The sequence below is a fragment of the Heptranchias perlo genome, chromosome 26, assembly GCF_035084215.1.
Source record: "Heptranchias perlo isolate sHepPer1 chromosome 26, sHepPer1.hap1, whole genome shotgun sequence".
NCBI classification, from domain to species: Eukaryota; Metazoa; Chordata; class Chondrichthyes; order Hexanchiformes; family Hexanchidae; genus Heptranchias; species Heptranchias perlo.
In genome coordinates this window covers 5,429,021-5,445,933 of record NC_090350.1, presented here as the reverse complement: position 1 = coordinate 5,445,933, position 16,913 = coordinate 5,429,021, and the positions used below count along the sequence as shown (strand labels likewise).

Here is a 16,913-nt window from a genome sequence, read left to right as displayed (position 1 = left end):
ATGCTCTTCCACTGCCTGGTGGGGGCCATGCTCTTCCACTGCCTGGTGGGGGCCATGCTCTTCCACTGCCTGGTGGGGGCCATGCTCTTCCACTGCCTGGTGGGGGCCATGCTCTTCCACTGCCTGGTGGGGGCCATGCTCTTCCACTGCCTGGTGTGGGCCATGCTCTTCCACTGCCTGGTGTGGGCCATGCTCTTCCACTGCCTGGTGGGGGCCATGCTCTTCCACTGCCTGGTGTGGGCCATGCTCTTCCACTGCCTGGTGTGGGCCATGCTCTTCCACTGCCTGGTGTGGGCCATGCTCTTCCACTGCCTGGTGTGGGCCATGCTCTTCCACTGCCTGGTGTGGGCCATGCTCTTCCACTGCCTGGTGGGGGCCATGCTCTTCCACTGCCTGGTGGGGGCCATGCTCTTCCACTGCCTGGTGGGGGCCATGCTCTTCCACTGCCTGGTGGGGGCCATGCTCTTCCACTGCCTGGTGGGGGCCATGCTCTTCCACTGCCTGGTGGGGGCCATGCTCTTCCACTGCCTGGTGGGGGCCATGCTCTTCCACTGCCTGGTGGGGGCCATGCTCTTCCACTGCCTGGTGGGGGCCATGCTCTTCCACTGCCTGGTGGGGGCCATGCTCTTCCACTGCCTGGTGGGGGCCATGCTCTTCCACTGCCTGGTGGGGGCCATGCTCTTCCACTGCCTGGTGGGGGCCATGCTCTTCCACTGCCTGGTGGGGGCCATGCTCTTCCACTGCCTGGTGGGGGCCATGCTCTTCCACTGCCTGGTGGGGGCCATGCTCTTCCACTGCCTGGTGGGGGCCATGCTCTTCCACTGCCTGGTGGGGGCCATGCTCTTCCACTGCCTGGTGGGGGCCATGCTCTTCCACTGCCTGGTGTGGGCCATGCTCTTCCACTGCCTGGTGTGGGCCATGCTCTTCCACTGCCTGGTGTGGGCCATGCTCTTCCACTGCCTAGTGTGGGCCATGCTCTTCCACTGCCTGGTGGGGGCCATGCTCTTCCACTGCCTGGTGGGGGCCATGCTCTTCCACTGCCTGGTGGGGGCCATGCTCTTCCACTGCCTGGTGGGGGCCATGCTCTTCCACTGCCTGGTGGGGGCCATGCTCTTCCACTGCCTGGTGGGGGCCATGCTCTTCCCCTGCCTGGTGGGGGCCATGCTGTTCCCCTGCCTGGTGGGGGCCATGCTGTTCCCCTGCCTGGTGGGGGCCATGCTGTTCCCCTGCCTGGTGGGGGCCATGCTGTTCCACTGCCTGGTGGGGGCCATGCTGTTCCACTGCCTGGTGGGGGCCATGCTCTTGCTATGCCAGTTGTGGGCCATGCTCTTGCTATGCCAGTTGTGGGCCATGCTCTTGCATTGCCAGGTGTGGGCCATGCTCTTGCATTGCCAGGTGTGGGCCATGCTGTTGGGGAGGGTTTAAACTAATGTGGCAGGGGGATGGGATCCGATGCAGGAAGTCAGTGGGAAATAAAATGGTGACAGAAACAAAAGGCAGTAAGGGAGAGTGTACAGAACATGACCGGACAGATGGTCTGAGAAAGCAGGGCAAAGACCAAGGGAAGTCTAGATTAAACTGCATTTATTTCAATGCAAGAAGTCTGATGGGCAAGGCAGATGAACTCAGGGCATGGATGGGTACATGGGACTGGGATGTTATAGCTATTACTGAAACATGGATAAGGGAGGGGCAGGACTGGCAGCTCAATGTTCCAGGGTACAGATGCTATAGGAAAGATAGAGCAGGAGGTAAGAGAGGAGGGGGAGTTGCGTTCTTGATTAGGGAGAACATCACGGCAGTAGTGAGAGGGGATATATCCGAGGGTTCGCCCACTGAGTCTATATGGGTAGAACTGAAAAATAAGAAGGGAGAGATCACTTTGATAGGATTGTACTACAGACCCCCAAATAGTCAACGGGAAATTGAGGAGCAAATATGTAAGGAGATTACAGACAGCTGCAAGAAAAATAGGGTGGTAATAGTAGGGGACTTTAACTTTCCCAACATTGACTGGGACAGCCATAGCATTAGGGGCTTGGATGGAGAGAAATTTGTTGAGTGTATTCAGGAGGAATTTCTCATTCAGTATGTGGATGGCCCGACTAGAGAGGGGGCAAAACTTGACCTCCTCTTGGGAAATAAGGAAGGGCAGGTGACAGAAGTGTTGGTGAGGGATCACTTTGGGACAAGTGATCATAATTCCATTAGTTTTAAGATAGCTATGGAGAAGGATAGGTCTGGCCCAAAAGTTAAAATTCTAAATTGGGGAAAGGCCAATTTTGATGGTATTAGACAGGAACTTTCAGAAGTTGATTGGGAGAGTCTGTTGGCAGGCAAAGGGACGTCTGGTAAGTGGGAGGCTTTCAAAAGTGTGTTAACCAGGGTTCAGTGTAAGCACATTCCTTATAAAGTGAAGGGCAAGGCTGGTAGAAGTAGGGAACCTTGGATGACTCGGGAGATTGAGGCACTAGTCAAAAATAAGAAGGAGGCATATGACATGCATAGGCAGCTGGGATCAAGTGGATCCCTTGAAGAGTATAGAGATTGCCGGAGTAGAGTTAAGAGAGAAATCAGGAGGGCAAAAAGGGGATATGAGATTGCTTTGGCAGATCAGGCAAAGGTGAATCCAAAGAGCTTCTACAAATACATAAAGGGCAAAAGGGTAACTAGGGAGAGAGTAGGGCCTCTTAAGGATCAACAAGGTCATCTATGTGCGGAACCACAAGAAATGGGTGAGATCCTGAATGAATATTTCACATCGGTATTTACGGTTGAGAAAGGCATGGATGTTAGGGAACTTGGGGAAATAAATAGTGATGTCTTGAGGAGTGTACATATTACAGAGAGGGAGGTGCTGGAAGTCTTAACGCGCATCAAGGTAGATAAATCTCCGGGACCTGATGAAATGTATCCCAGGACGTTATGGGAGGTTAGGGAGGAAATTGCGGGTCCCCTAGCAGAGATATTTGAATCATCCACCGCTACAGGTGAGGTGCCTGAAGATTGGAGGGTAGCAAATGTTGTGCCTTTGTTTAAGAAGGGCGGCAGGGAAAAGCCTGGGAACTACAGACCAGTGAGCCTGACATCTGTAGTGGGTAAGTTGTTAGAGGGTATTCTGAGGGACAGGATCTACAGGCATTTGGAGAGGCAGGGACTAATTAGGAACAGTCAGCATGGTTTTGTGAGAGGAAAATCATGTCTCACGAATTTGATTGAGTTTTTTGAAGGGGTAACCAAGAAGATAGATGAGGGCTGTGCAGTAGACGTGGTCTACATGGACTTCAGCAAAGCATTTGACAAGGTACCGCATGGTAGGTTGTTACATAAGGTTAAATCTCATGGGATCCAAGGTGAGGTAGCCAATTGGATAAAAAATTGGCTTGACGACAGAAGACAGAGGGTGGTTGTAGAGGGTTGTTTTTCAAACTGGATGCCTGTGTCCAGCGGTGTGCCTCAGGGATCGGTGCTGGGTCAGCTGTTATTTGTTATTTATATTAATGATTTGGATGAGAATTTAGGAGGCATGGTTAGTAAGTTTGCAGATGACATCAAGATTGGTGGCATTGTGGACAGTGAAGAAGGTTATCTGGGATTGCAACGGGATCTTGATCAATTGGGCCAGTGGGCCGATGAATGGCAGATGGAGTTTAATTTAGATAAATGTGAGGTGATGCATTTTGGTAGATTGAATCGGGCCAGGACCTACTCCGTTAATGGTAGGGCGTTGGGGAGAGTTATAGAACAAAGAGATCTAGGAGTACAGATTCATAGCTCCTTGAAAGTGGAGTCACAGGTGGATAGGGTGGTGAAGAAGGCATTCGGCATGCTTGGTTTCATTGGTCAGAACATTGAATGCAGGAGTTGGGATGTCTTGTTGAAGTTGTACAGGGCATTGGTGAGGCCACACTTGGAGTACTGTGTACAGTTCTGGTCACCCTATTATAGAAAGGATATTATTAAACTAGAAAGAGTGCAGAAAAGATTTACTAGGATGCTACCAGGACTTGATGGTTTGACTTACAGGGAGAGGTTAGACAGACTGGGACTTTTTTCCCTGGAGAGTAGGAGGTTAAGGGGTGATCTTATAGAAGTCTATAAAATAATGAGGGGCATAGATAAGGTCGATAGTCAAAATCTTTTCCCAAAGGTAGGGGAGTCTATAACGAGGGGGCATAGATTTAAGGTGAGAGGGGAGAGATACAAAAGGGTCCAGAGGGGCAATTTTTTCACTCAAAGGGTGGTGAGTGCCTGGAACGAGCTGCCAGAGGCAGTAGTAGAGGCGGGTACAATTTTGTCTTTTAAAAAGCATTTGGACAGTTACATGGGTAAGATGGGTATAGAGGGATATGGGCCAAGTGCAGGAAATTGGGACTAGCTTAGTGGTATAAACTGGGCGACATGGACATGTTGGGCCGAAGGGCCTGTTTCCATGTTGTAACTTCTATGATTCTATGATTCTATGCTCTTGCATTGCCAGGTGTGGGCCATGCTCTTGCATTGCCAGGTGTGGGCCATGCTCTTGCACTGCCAGGTGTGGGCCATGCTGTTGCACTGCCTGATGTGGGCCATGCTCTTGCATTGCCAGGTGTGGGCCATGCTCTTGCATTGCCAGGTGTGGGCCATGCTCTTGCATTGCCAGGTGTGGGCCATGCTCTTGCATTGCCAGGTGTGGGCCATGCTCTTGCATTGCCAAGTGTGGGCCATGTTATTGCATTGCCTGATATGAGCCATGCACCTCCACTGCCAGAATTGGATATTTATTAAGGATTGAACATGGTTAGATTGGACCACATATGTGATACATAGGTCAGACATCAATAGGGTTGATTGCATGGCACTCTTCAGGGATAGGACACAGCTTGCTAATGAATTGATGCCTACAGTCAGTAGGCTGCAGAGGCCTAGTCTTGTGCCACTATGTATTAGCCTCAGCCCTTCAGATAGTTTGGGGCATTCATACTCCCACGAGATCAGTAAGAATTAGCTGCATGCCACAATTAGGATGCTGGGGAAGGGATGTATATCACCATTAGAAATCTAAGGAAACCGGCATTAGACTGCCAATGAAGAAGTTCAACCACAGATGGGATCCAAGGTGCCATAAGGATGTTTGGGGATTGGGTTCACGCTGCCAACAGATTGCCAGTTATTGGCCATGCTAAGAGTGCATGCCACCAGTGATAGGCCATGTCCTGCTTTGAGATTGGCTGAGACAGAAACTTTTTTTGAAGCCTTCAGGGTAGGTATCGTTGCTATCTGTGATAGGACTGAGAATCTCTGCAATCTAGATTTTCATCAGTTGGCAGACTGACTTTTAAAGCTATGTTTCAGCAAATTAAAACCTTCATTTTAAAAAATATAGTTCCTTCCAACTCCAAAATGTACAATGAAACCTGGGAGGCAAAAGAATAAGAGCAAGTAAAAGATTACAAAGTTGACATTTTTTTAGAATTGGTACAAAAATAAGAAAATAAAGATTGAGAGGCAGAATAGAGGAGGGAAGGGATACAGGGAGATTACAGTAAAATATAAAATAGTGTTTTTGTCATTTAATTTAGTAGTTTAGTGCTTTATGTTCCAGTAATGAATATATTTCTGATCTTTGAGTAGATTTATTACTGTAACATACTGTTTTTTAAAATTCATTCTTTGGATGTGGTCATCACTAGCAAGGCCAGCATTTATTGCCCATCCCTTGTTGCCCTGAGAAGGTGGTGGGCCTTCTTGAACCGCTGGGTGAAGGTACTCTCACAATGCTGTTAGGAAGGGAGTTCCAGGATTTTGACCCAGCCAATATATAGAATCATAGAAAGGTTACAGCACAGAAGGAGGCCATTCGGCCCATTGAGTCCACGCTGATATGTCCAAGTCGGGATGGTGAGTGTGACTTGGAGGGGAATTTGGAGGTGATGGTGTTCCCATGCACCTCCTGCCCTTATCTTTCTAGGTAGTGGAGGTCGCGGGTTTGGGAGGTGCTATCGAAGAAGCCTTGGCAAGTTACTGCATTACATCCTGTAGATAGTACACACTGCAGTCACGGTGCGCCGACTCGGAACATCAATATCTTGGTTTAAGATGAAAATATGCAAGAAATTTTGGCCTAGGGATACAGGAATTGCCCTGACCTGCTGGCAGTCTATTGATTATATTGCAGCGTGTGTTAAAATGTGCCTTTATACATAGGAGGAGAATTCCTGAGGGTTCTCTCAATCTGCTGCCTTAACGTCAGTAGAAGATTGGCGGAACCCCTGGAGAAACAGGACCAATGGTTTTTAGCCTCTTGTGCCGATTCTTCGGGGGCAATGTCACAGCAGGCGATCGAGAGAATCCTGCGCAAATTCCAGCCGATATTTATTAATGTAAAAGATAAGATACTCCGTCCAACTATAATGGATTTCACATTGGCAAAATCCTTAGTTTAATTGAAAATCAATAAATTATTCTGGTTGATATATTCTGACATTGGGAAAAAGGTGTTTTAAATTCAGTATGATGTTGGAAATTGTTGCCAAACTGAGCTAAATGAGTTTAATGTACAAACCTCTGAACACACGAGCTGTGTGTAAGACCACACTGAACTACACATTAGTAAATGGAATTTGAATATGTTCTGGGATATTACCTCTCTGTAAAGACCTGCGCCGGGAATTTCCTTGGTGGTTCTTCCAATTGGCGGCCATAACTTTGGTGGAAGTTGATATAGTGAATTACCCATTTCAGCCAGCAGAGGGGAGGCTGTTTACATACCTCCCTGGTGAAGATCTCTTATGATGTGGAGATGCCGGTGATGGACTGGGGTTGACAATTGTAAACAATTTTACAACACCAAGTTATAGTCCAGCAATTTTATTTTAAATTCACAAGCTTTCGGAGGCTACCTCCTTCCACATCGTTCACCTGAGGAAGGAGGTAGCCTCCGAAAGCTTGTGAATTTAAAATAAAATTGCTGGACTATAACTTGGTGTTGTAAAATTGTTTACAAAAGATCTCTTATGGCAGTGTTAATGGCCTTTATATTAAATACCTGATTGATTACATCTCTATTCCTTTCCGCCCACCAAATATTGAAGTCACTTGGAATTCTGAATTAATTAATAAAAGGAGACTTTGGTAATGAAAAGTAACCTATGGCTTGTAAATAGCCATCACGGGCATACCCTCAGTAAGAAGAGACTCAGCACTTGTCTTCTGTAGGCAGAGAAGTACTTACCTTTATGTAAGAACAATTCACAATAAAGGTCTTTCCATTTATTTCACTGTTCTATTTTTGGGCTGCAGTATGACTCAGGTAACACAGCATCTGCTTTATTTCTTTAATCCCCTAATATGTACAGTAACATTATACTTTTATCTTCTTCTTGACTCCAGTCATCTCTTTAATAGTAAAAAGAATTTCTTCCGGAATCAGACCACTCGGAAACAGAGGTATCAAGCGCCTGGATGGGTCACGTGATCCTTTGGAATGCCAGCTAACTGAATCTGCATGAACCCTTCCCCCCTCAGTCCCAGAATTCCTTGCTTCAGCTCGCATTGGAGACTAGCCTGCTCTCCATTAGGTAGACTCTTAGATGCTTGATTTTAGATGACTCTTTATGCTGGTTCTTGCATGGGATGATGGGTTTATTCATTTGATAATCAAAATACTAACTTATTAACCCTTCTGAAATTCCAAACTAAGTTCTGATTAACCTGGAGTTCCAGATGCACTGTGGCCTTTTCTGTTGTCTGTGCAGGAATACTGTTTTGTGTGTTGCTCAGAGATTCTCAACCTGCTATCTGGTGGGCCGCTCCAAATGGTGGAAGGTATTGCACCTAACTTTTTATAATGCTGATCCATCTTCTCTACAGTCCTTATTAGAGGATATTGATTCAATAAATGTGGTGTTTTAAAAGGAGGGAAGGGAATATAGAGAACCCTGCTTTAGTTTTAAGATTTGTTTGTATCTATTTCCTTCTGTGCTGAAATTGATGACATGGGTATAGTTCCACGAGTGCCAGAAGCCCCCCAGTACCTCACCTAAGGGAGCATTCTCCAATCCTGAACAATGAGTCTCATCAGGTTATTCATCTATGGAAGCATTGCAGTCAAGCTTCACCCAGTATTTACTTGTTACCCACTTTTCAACAGGGGACACTGGATAGTGATCAGAATACAGGTTGATTTTTTTTTGCCTCCCTGGCCCAGTGGCACTGAGGCCAATTGTAACTCCTCCAGCACCACCCCAACTGAGATCAGATAACTTAGCATGAACTGGGGATGGGACATACAGCCTTGGTGGCCCGTGTGGCTCAATACCACAGCAGGCTGTGCAGTTCCCAACTGAGTTCCAGGAGGAAGCCCCTGAAGTGTAATTTTCACCCCACATGTGTTAGATTTATTGGCTTTCCAAATGCCACTGTTTTCTTGTGACTTGACACCGAGAGTGTTTTTTTAAAAAAGTCCATTGATAATGGGAGGAGAGCAAAAAGGCACTTGGGAAATGATTGAACTCCCAGTATCAAATGATGTGATTAGGGCTGTTGGGACCAACCAGTCAAAACTCTGCATTTTGTGACCAACCCACTTCTACCCCACCAAAAAAAATCAGCCAATTACTTAGTTTAGAGTTAAATCCAGGCAACAGTTTTATTTGAAATTCACTGTTTAAAACACACCTTGTCAGAGTGGAGAATGGACTTTTGGGTAGGGTATTGGAGGACCCATTTAAGAAAGAGTTGGATACTGAGATGGGGGTTGAGTGGATAAGCTAGGATGGGCTGAATGACGTTCCTCGTCCAAGCGCATCCTTTGCTGCGGAGCAGTCAATGCATAAGGTGTTCTGGTGCTAGACTGCCACAGCGTGAGAGGGCAGAGAACAGCAGGTTATAGTGTAACCCCAGCAAAGAACACACAGTTTCCTATTACAGCATGGGCTTGTCAACCTTACTGATAAATTTGCACAGCTCATTAGGCTCTAAGGAATGAAAGGTGACTTTGGAATTTCTGTAGAAGAAAAAAAAGATCTGCCCACAATTCACCAAAGACAATACAGGGCTTGATACTAATACTGGTCTGTAAACTGAAGCAAGGACGTATAACAATGCAAAACCACTCACTACCATCAACACTACGTTGATACTGGCAAACACATTCCCCAAGGCTGGTCCAAGTCTGGAGTGCTGATCAAAACTCCAGGTAATCCCAACTTTCTAAATCCACTTTGGGATCACAGTGCCAACCCAGTTGCCTTTCCTGCCTGTACCTGAGGCGACTGTGTGCATTTTGTTGTATAAAAGACATAAAACCTGACTGTTCTGAATAGTGAAGCAGGTACAGTGATAGTTAGGACTGGAGTTTGAGGGGGCCAAAAATCCGCAGCCCTTGCAACACACTCGGCAGAGGGGCTGAAAATCAGGCCAGGACCTGGATACGTCAGATCCTGGCCTTCCGAAAGAGTTTCTGTGTGACCTTGTAAGGGGTTGCCCCACATAAGGCTAGAGGCATAAGGGAGTGCGGGGCCAGGACTGGGGAGTCCTAGACTCAGGGGTTCCCATGTCACCAGCCTCTCACCTGCTGAGCGGATCATTGAGAGCCGGTACTCCGAGTGAGCCCAGGGGTACCAGTCCCTTCAGCATCAGAAGTTGGGCCCGCCTGAGAGGAAGGGCCCCTGCAGCCCCTTCCCAAACCAGCACTCTACACTTCCTTCGGTGAGCAAACACTCTAGTAGCGCCCCTAGTGGTGCAGGTACCCACCTGCCATATTTAAATTAAGGAAGTTCCCCTGACCCTGCTACCTTTGGCAAGGTCAGTGACCGTGATGCCCAGGATAGAAGATTAAGGGGTGATCTACTCAAGGTGTTTAAGATGATTAAAGGATTTGATAGGGTAGATAGAGAGAAACTATTTCCTCTGATGGGGGAGTCCAGAACTCTCTCCCCACAAAAAGTTGTTGAGGCCGGGGGTCAATTGAAAATTTCAAAACTGAGATTGATAGATTTTTGTTAGGCAAGGGTATTAAGGGTTAATGAACTAAACTGATAAATGGAGTTAAGACACAGATCAGCCACGATTTAATTTCACTTACTTTTTGGCCTCTGCGTCTCAGCTTCCTCTGACCAGGTCCGCTCCATACTTCAACCTTTTCCCCCTGGTGTTCACCCGCTTTGCATCGGATGCTGAACGCTGCCAGGCGGCTTTTTTGGCCACCAGTTCTTCCTCCATCAGCCATCCTGGTACCTGGTAGCTGCTAAGGTTCTCTTGCAGCCAAACTCACTATCCCACATCTCGTCACTGGACTCTTTCTCGTCTCAGCGGTTCCCCAACATCCTCCACCATTGCCCTTGCAACCTCACTGATGTCCTGCTGTTTGACCCCACCGCTTCCGTCGTTCCATGATGCTTTTTGCTGCTACTCTGCCTTCCACAGCTCTTCACCACTTAGTCTCCTTCTGCCACATCCTCCCCCACCCCCACATCCTCCCCCACCCCCACCCCCAAACACGGTGCTTTTTCCCATTGTCATTGCTGCTCCAAGCCTCAGTGATGCTAAAACTACTAGCCCACTGCACCTCGATCTCCCTGCCCTACTCCATTTCAGCGCCAGCGGCCCTGCTCATTTTCCCCACTGTGCTTCCCGATGTCAACTTTTGGCCCAGTGGTGTTCCAAATGCACCACATATAGTCTCTTGGATCCCCCATGGTATGATTGGTACTGTCTGCTGCTCTTGAATCCAATATTCCCTACAGGGGTCACCCACTCTTCACTCAGCTTCCCTCTGATAAATTAACTAGTAAGACAAGTTACTGTGCCCTTCAATCTGCTGTCTGAAAGCATTTTGTAATAACCACAATAGAAAGAATCAGACAGGTGAATACGATAAAAAAAACAGCTCTTTATTAAGATATGTTTGGATTCCACATGAAAATATTTGTGTGCTTTGAACAAGGAACATTTTGTATGTAATCAGTTAGCAAATGGAAAACTGTGCAGCAGTTCTTTTTTATTGTTGCATGAAACTTATTTAATTATAGATTAATGTAAAGCTATAAAAAGTTATATAAAAATTATATTTAAAAATGTTTTGAATAATGGAGGGGTTGCCTTAAGAATGGTAAAAGGTTATTATGAGTTTCCAACATCTCATTACTTTTGTGGAAAAGCCATGGAAACCATGGGAAAACGACATGAACCGGGTCTCCATGACTCATCCACCAAAATAACAAATGGGAGAACACCGGCGGAAATTCACCTCCACTGAGTGGTCACAAAATTGTAATACCGTCATACCTGTAGGTGAAGCTGTAATGCCGTCACACCTGTAGGTGAAGCTGTAATGCCGTCACACCTGTAGGTGAAGCTGTAATGCCGTCACACCTGTAGGTGAAGCTGTAATGCCGTCACACCTGTAGGTGAAGCTGTAATGCCGTCACACCTGTAGGTGAAGCTGTAATGCCGTCACACCTGTAGGTGAAGCTGTAATGCCGTCACACCTGTAGGTGAAGCTGTAATGCCGTCACACCTGTAGGTGAAGCTGTAATGCCGTCACACCTGTAGGTGAAGCTGTAATGCCGTCACACCTGTAGGTGAAGCTGTAATGCCGTCACACCTGTAGGTGAAGCTGTAATGCCGTCACACCTGTAGGTGAAGCTGTAATGCCGTCACACCTGTAGGTGAAGCTGCAAGCATAACATTATGGCCAATTGGTTACTGTGGAACCACGTGTAACATAAATTGACGACCCCAAAAGAGAAAAGAAGAATCACAACCATCCTCCTCCCCACCACTGAAATTCATCCCTCACCCCACTGAGTTAAATTTCATTCCTCAACCACTCCCCTCACTGAGCGAGTTTTCAGCCTTAAATCCCCACCCACTAAGCAAGTTATTAGCCCTCCACATTCACCCTATACTGAGCAAGATATCGGCCACAACCCGTCTACCCTGAGCCAGCAAGTTTTCAGTCGTAACCCTCTCCCGCTGTGTATATTTTTGGCCCTCTACCCTAGCTGTAATGCCGTCACACCTGTAGGTGAAGCTGTAATGCCGTCACATTTTATTATGAGTTTCCAACATCTCATTACTTTTATGGAAAAGCCATGGAAACCACGGGAAAACGGCATGAACCGGGTCTCCATGACTCATCCACCAAAATAACAAATGGGAGAACACCGGCGGAAATTCACCTCCACTGAGTGGTCACAAAATTGTAATGCCGTCACACGTATCAGTCATTGATACATATCAAGAAAAGCAGTGGTCCCAGCACCAACCCCTGGGGAACAAAAATGTGGCCCCACTCTCCCCCTACGATCACCCCCCACCTCAATTTAATTTCCCTGCTATAGTAGCACCCCCACCCTGCCTGCACATCACACCCACCCCCACTATTGTAATTCTCCTCCCCCCAATGGCTGCCTGTTCCATGTCTCAATCCAACTACCCCCTCCAATTTGAATTTCCCTACCTCAGCACTCCTTTTCTTTCCTCTTCTCTCCCCTTACTCTTCTCACATCCTCACCTCTCTCATTGTTTTCTCCCTCTTCTCCCTGCTCCCCTTCCCTTCTCTCCCCTCCCTTCCTCTCACAATTTTCCTCCTTTCCACCTCCCCTCCTCTTCCTCTCCCCCACTACCCTTACTTAGCTCCTTTTCCCCATCCTATTTGCCCCTTCTTCCCCCTCCTGCCCCCACTTCTCCACATTGGGTCCATTATTCCCTACGCCCTAAACTTGGTTGACCTAAACAATTTAACTTGGTCTTGACTGCCATGTGCAATTTCACAGGAGGTCAACTAGTTATATTTTAAATTCAGTACGTAGGAAGTTTCTTCGAAAACTTGTTCTAAGTACGCTCAGTACCTGTTACCCTTGCAGATAGTGCTGTGATAGGTATTTTCAAAATTGAATGTGTCATGCTGTGAATTTTGAAATCAAACAAAGCCTCTGAGGGAAACAGGAAGGAAAGGCAGGATGGGAGGAAGGCAACTGGATGAGGGTCAGGCGGCTTCTGGCCCCTCAGCATCCACCCTTGGGGGAGTGGGGGAGAAGAGATGGATGGTTAAGGGTGAGGTGAGTGACTGGAGCAAGAGCAGGGGAGGATACAGGGGTTGAGTAGGTAGTTTGAAGGGGACGAGATAGTGGTAGCAATAGAAGTAAGGAGGTGGTACGAAGGGGAATGGGTAGGGCGATGGGAGCAAGGGGGTTGGGGGAGCATGCCTGATTGGGGGAGGGGATGGGAAATGTGTTGCCACCATATTTTCCCAAAACCCCAACCCAAATGCAGTCAGCAGCTGTTGGTGGCTCCTTTCCACACCACAACATGCCTTACCTGCCATGACCTCCCATCCAAAAGAAGGAAGAAAAGAAAAAAAAGACAGAGAAATAGATGAGGACAGAGAAAAGCAATAAGAGTTATGGGGAGGGAAGAGAAAGAGAGACAGAAGAAGAAAAAGAGAGACAGGTAAGAGATAGGCTTTTTGTGTTCAATGCCACAGGAGATCATAGAATCATAGAAAGGTTACAGCATGGAAGGAGGCCATCCAGCCTATCGAGCAATCCAGCTAGTCCCACTTCCCTGCCCTATCCCCGTAGCCCTGCACATTTTTTCATTTCAAGTACTCATCCAGCTCCCTTTTGAAGGCGATGATTGAATCTGCCTCCACCACTCCCTCGGGCAGTGCATTCCAAATCCCATCCACTCGCGGCGTAAAAAAGTTTTTCCTCATGTCACCTTTGGTTCTTTTGCCAATCACCTTAAATCTATGCCCTCTGGTTCTTGACCCTTCCGCCAACGGGAACAGCTTCTCTCTATCTACTCTGTCTAGACCCTTCATGATTTTGAATACCTCTATCAAATCTCCTCTCAACCTTCTCTGTTCCAAGGAGAACAATCCCAGCTTATCCACGTAATTTAAGTCCCTCATCCCGAGAATCATTCTAGTAAATCTCCTCTGCACCCTCTCTAAGGCCTTCACATCCTTCCTAAAGTGCGGTGCCCAGAACTGGACACAATACTCCAGTTGTGGTCGAACCAGTGTTTTATAAATGTTCATCTTGACTTCCTTGCTTTTGTACTCTCTGCCTCTATTTATAAAGCCCAGGATTATAACCGCTTTCTCAACCTGCCCTGCCACCTTCAATGATTTGTGCATGTATATCCCCAGAGCCCTCTGTTCCTCTATCCCTTTTAGAATTATGCCCTCTAGTTTATATTGCCTCTCCTAATTTTTCCCACCGAAATGCATCACCTCGCATTTTTCCACGTTAAACTTCATCTGCCACGTGTCCACCCATGCCACCAGCGTGTTCTATACCCTCTTGAAGTCTATCACTATCCTCCTCACTGTTCACTGCCCTTCCAAGTTTTGTGTCATCTGCAAATTTTGAAATTATGCCCTGTACTCCCAAGTCCAAGTCATTGATATATATCAAGAGAAGCAGTGGTCCCAGCAACGACCCCTGGGGAACACCACTGTACACCTCCCTCCAATCAGAAAAACAACCGTTCACCACTACTCTTTGTTTCCTGTCATTTAGCCAATTCTGTATCCATGTTGCTATTGCCCCCTTTATTCCATGGGCAGCAATCTTAATAGCAAGCCTACCATGCAGCACTTTATCAAATTTTTGAAAATGCATAGACATCACATCAACTGCATTGCACTCATCTACCCTCTCTGTTACTTCATCAAAAAACTCTCTAGTTGGTTAAACTCGATTTGCCTTTAACAGATCCATTCTGGCTTTCCCTAATCAATCCACACTCGTCCAAGTGACTGTTAATTCTATCCCAGATTATCGTTTCCAAAAGTTTCCCCACCACCCAGGTTAAACTGACTGGCCTGTAGTTGCTGGGTTTATCTTTACACCCTTTTTTGAACAAGGGTGTAACATTTGCAATTCTCCAGTCCTCTGGCACCAACCCCGTATCTAAGGATGTCTGGAAGATTATGGCCAGTACCTCCTTATTTCCCCCTTACTTCTCTCAGCAACCTAGGGTGCATCCTATCCGGACCAGGTGACTTATCTATTTTACGTACAGCTAGCCTTTCTAGTACTTCTTCTTTCTCATTTTAGCCCATCCATTATTTTAACTATATCTTCCTTTACTGAGACTCTGGCAGCATCTTCTTCCTTGGTAAAGACCGATGCAAAGTACTCGTTTAGTACCTCAGCCATGCCCACTGCCTCCATGAGTGCATCTCCTTTATGCCCCCTAATCGGCCCCACCCCACCTATTACTACCCGTTTACTATTAACATGTCTGTAGAAGACTTTTATGTTGTCTGCTAGTCTATTCTTATACTCTCTCTCTTTGCCCCTCTTATTTCCTTTTTCACTTCCCCTCTGAACTTTCTATATTCTGTCTGGTTGGCATTCGTGTTATCAACCTGTCATCCACTTTTTTCCGCTTCATCTTACTCTCTATCTCCTTTGTCATCCAGGGAGCTCTGGCTTTAGTTGCTCTACCTTTCTCCCTCATTGGAATATACCTTGTCTATACCCGAATCATCTCCTCTTTAAAGGCCGCCCACCGTTCAATCATAGTTTTGCCTGCCAATCTGTGATTCCAATTTACCCGGACCAGATCCGTTCTCATCCCACTGAAATTGGCCCTCCTCTAAATGAGTATTTTTACTTTAGAGTGGTGCATGTCCTTTTCCATAGCTATTCTAAACCTTATGATACTATGATCGCTGCTCCCTAAATGCTCCTCCACTGACACTTGCTCCACTTGGCCCGTCTCATTCCCTAGAACCAAGTCCAGCAATGCCTCCTTCCTCATTGGGCCAGAAACATACTGGTCGAGGACGTTATCCTGAACACATTTCAAAAATTCCTCCCCTTCTTTGCCCCTTATTATTGTTATCCCAGTCTATATTAGGATAGTTAAAATCCCCTGTTATCACTACTCTATGGCTTTTGCACCTCTCTGTAATTTCCCTGCAAATTTGTTCCTCTATCTCCTTCCCACTAGCTGGTGGCCTATAGAATATACCCAGTGGTGTAATGGCACCTCTATTGTTCCTTAACTCTAACCAAATAGATTATGTCTTTGACCTCTCCAGGACATCCTCTCTCTCCAGCACTGCAATATTCTCCTTAATCAATATTGCCACCTCCTCCTTTCTTTCCTTCCCTATCTTTCCTGAACACCTTGTATCCAGGAATATTTAGTACCCAATCCTGCCCTTTTTTGAGCCAGATCTCCATTATCACCACAACATCGTATTCCCATGTGGCTATTTGCACCTGCAGCTCACCGACCTTGTTTACCACGCCTCGTGCGTTCACCACATGCACCGCAAACCCGTCTTAGACTTTCTTGTACTCTCTCTTGGTCTGACCCCACCTAATACCTTACTATTTCTTACTCTAGGGCTATCCTTCTCTCCTAATCCTTTGTGCCCCTTGTTTTCCCTTTCCAATGATACATCCTGGTGCCCATCCCCTTGCCAAATTAGTTTAAATCACCGCCCCCCCCACAGCACTAGCAAACCTCCCCATGAGGACACTGGTCCCAGCTCATTTGAGGTGCAACCCGTCCTACCTGTGCAGGTTCCACCTCCTCCAGAACTGGTCAAATTGCCCCAGGAATCCAAAGCCCTCCCCCCTGCACCATCTCTCCAGCCGCGCATTCATCAGCTCTATCTTCCTATTTCTATACTCACTAGCGTGTGGCACCAGGAGTAATCGGAGATTACTACCTTTGAGGTCCTGCTTGTTAATCTCTTTCCTAACTCCTTAAACTCTGTCTGAAGGACCTCATCCCTCTTCCTACCTATGTCGTTGGTACCGATATGGACCACGATCTCTGGCTGTTCACCCTCCCACTCCAGAATGTTCTGCAGCCGCTCAGTGACATCCTTGACCCTGGCACCAGAGAGGCAACATACCATCCTGGAATCACGTCTGCGGCTGCAGAAATGCCTGTCT

At 47.0% G+C, this 16,913-nt stretch overlaps 1 protein-coding gene across 1 annotated transcript in view; it reads left to right on the top strand.

Annotated features, from left to right (window-relative positions):
• The window catches only part of LOC137342490 (potassium voltage-gated channel subfamily KQT member 4-like), a 541,779-nt gene that overhangs the window by 416,118 nt on the left and 108,748 nt on the right, over window positions 1–16,913 (top strand). The window lies entirely within an intron of this gene.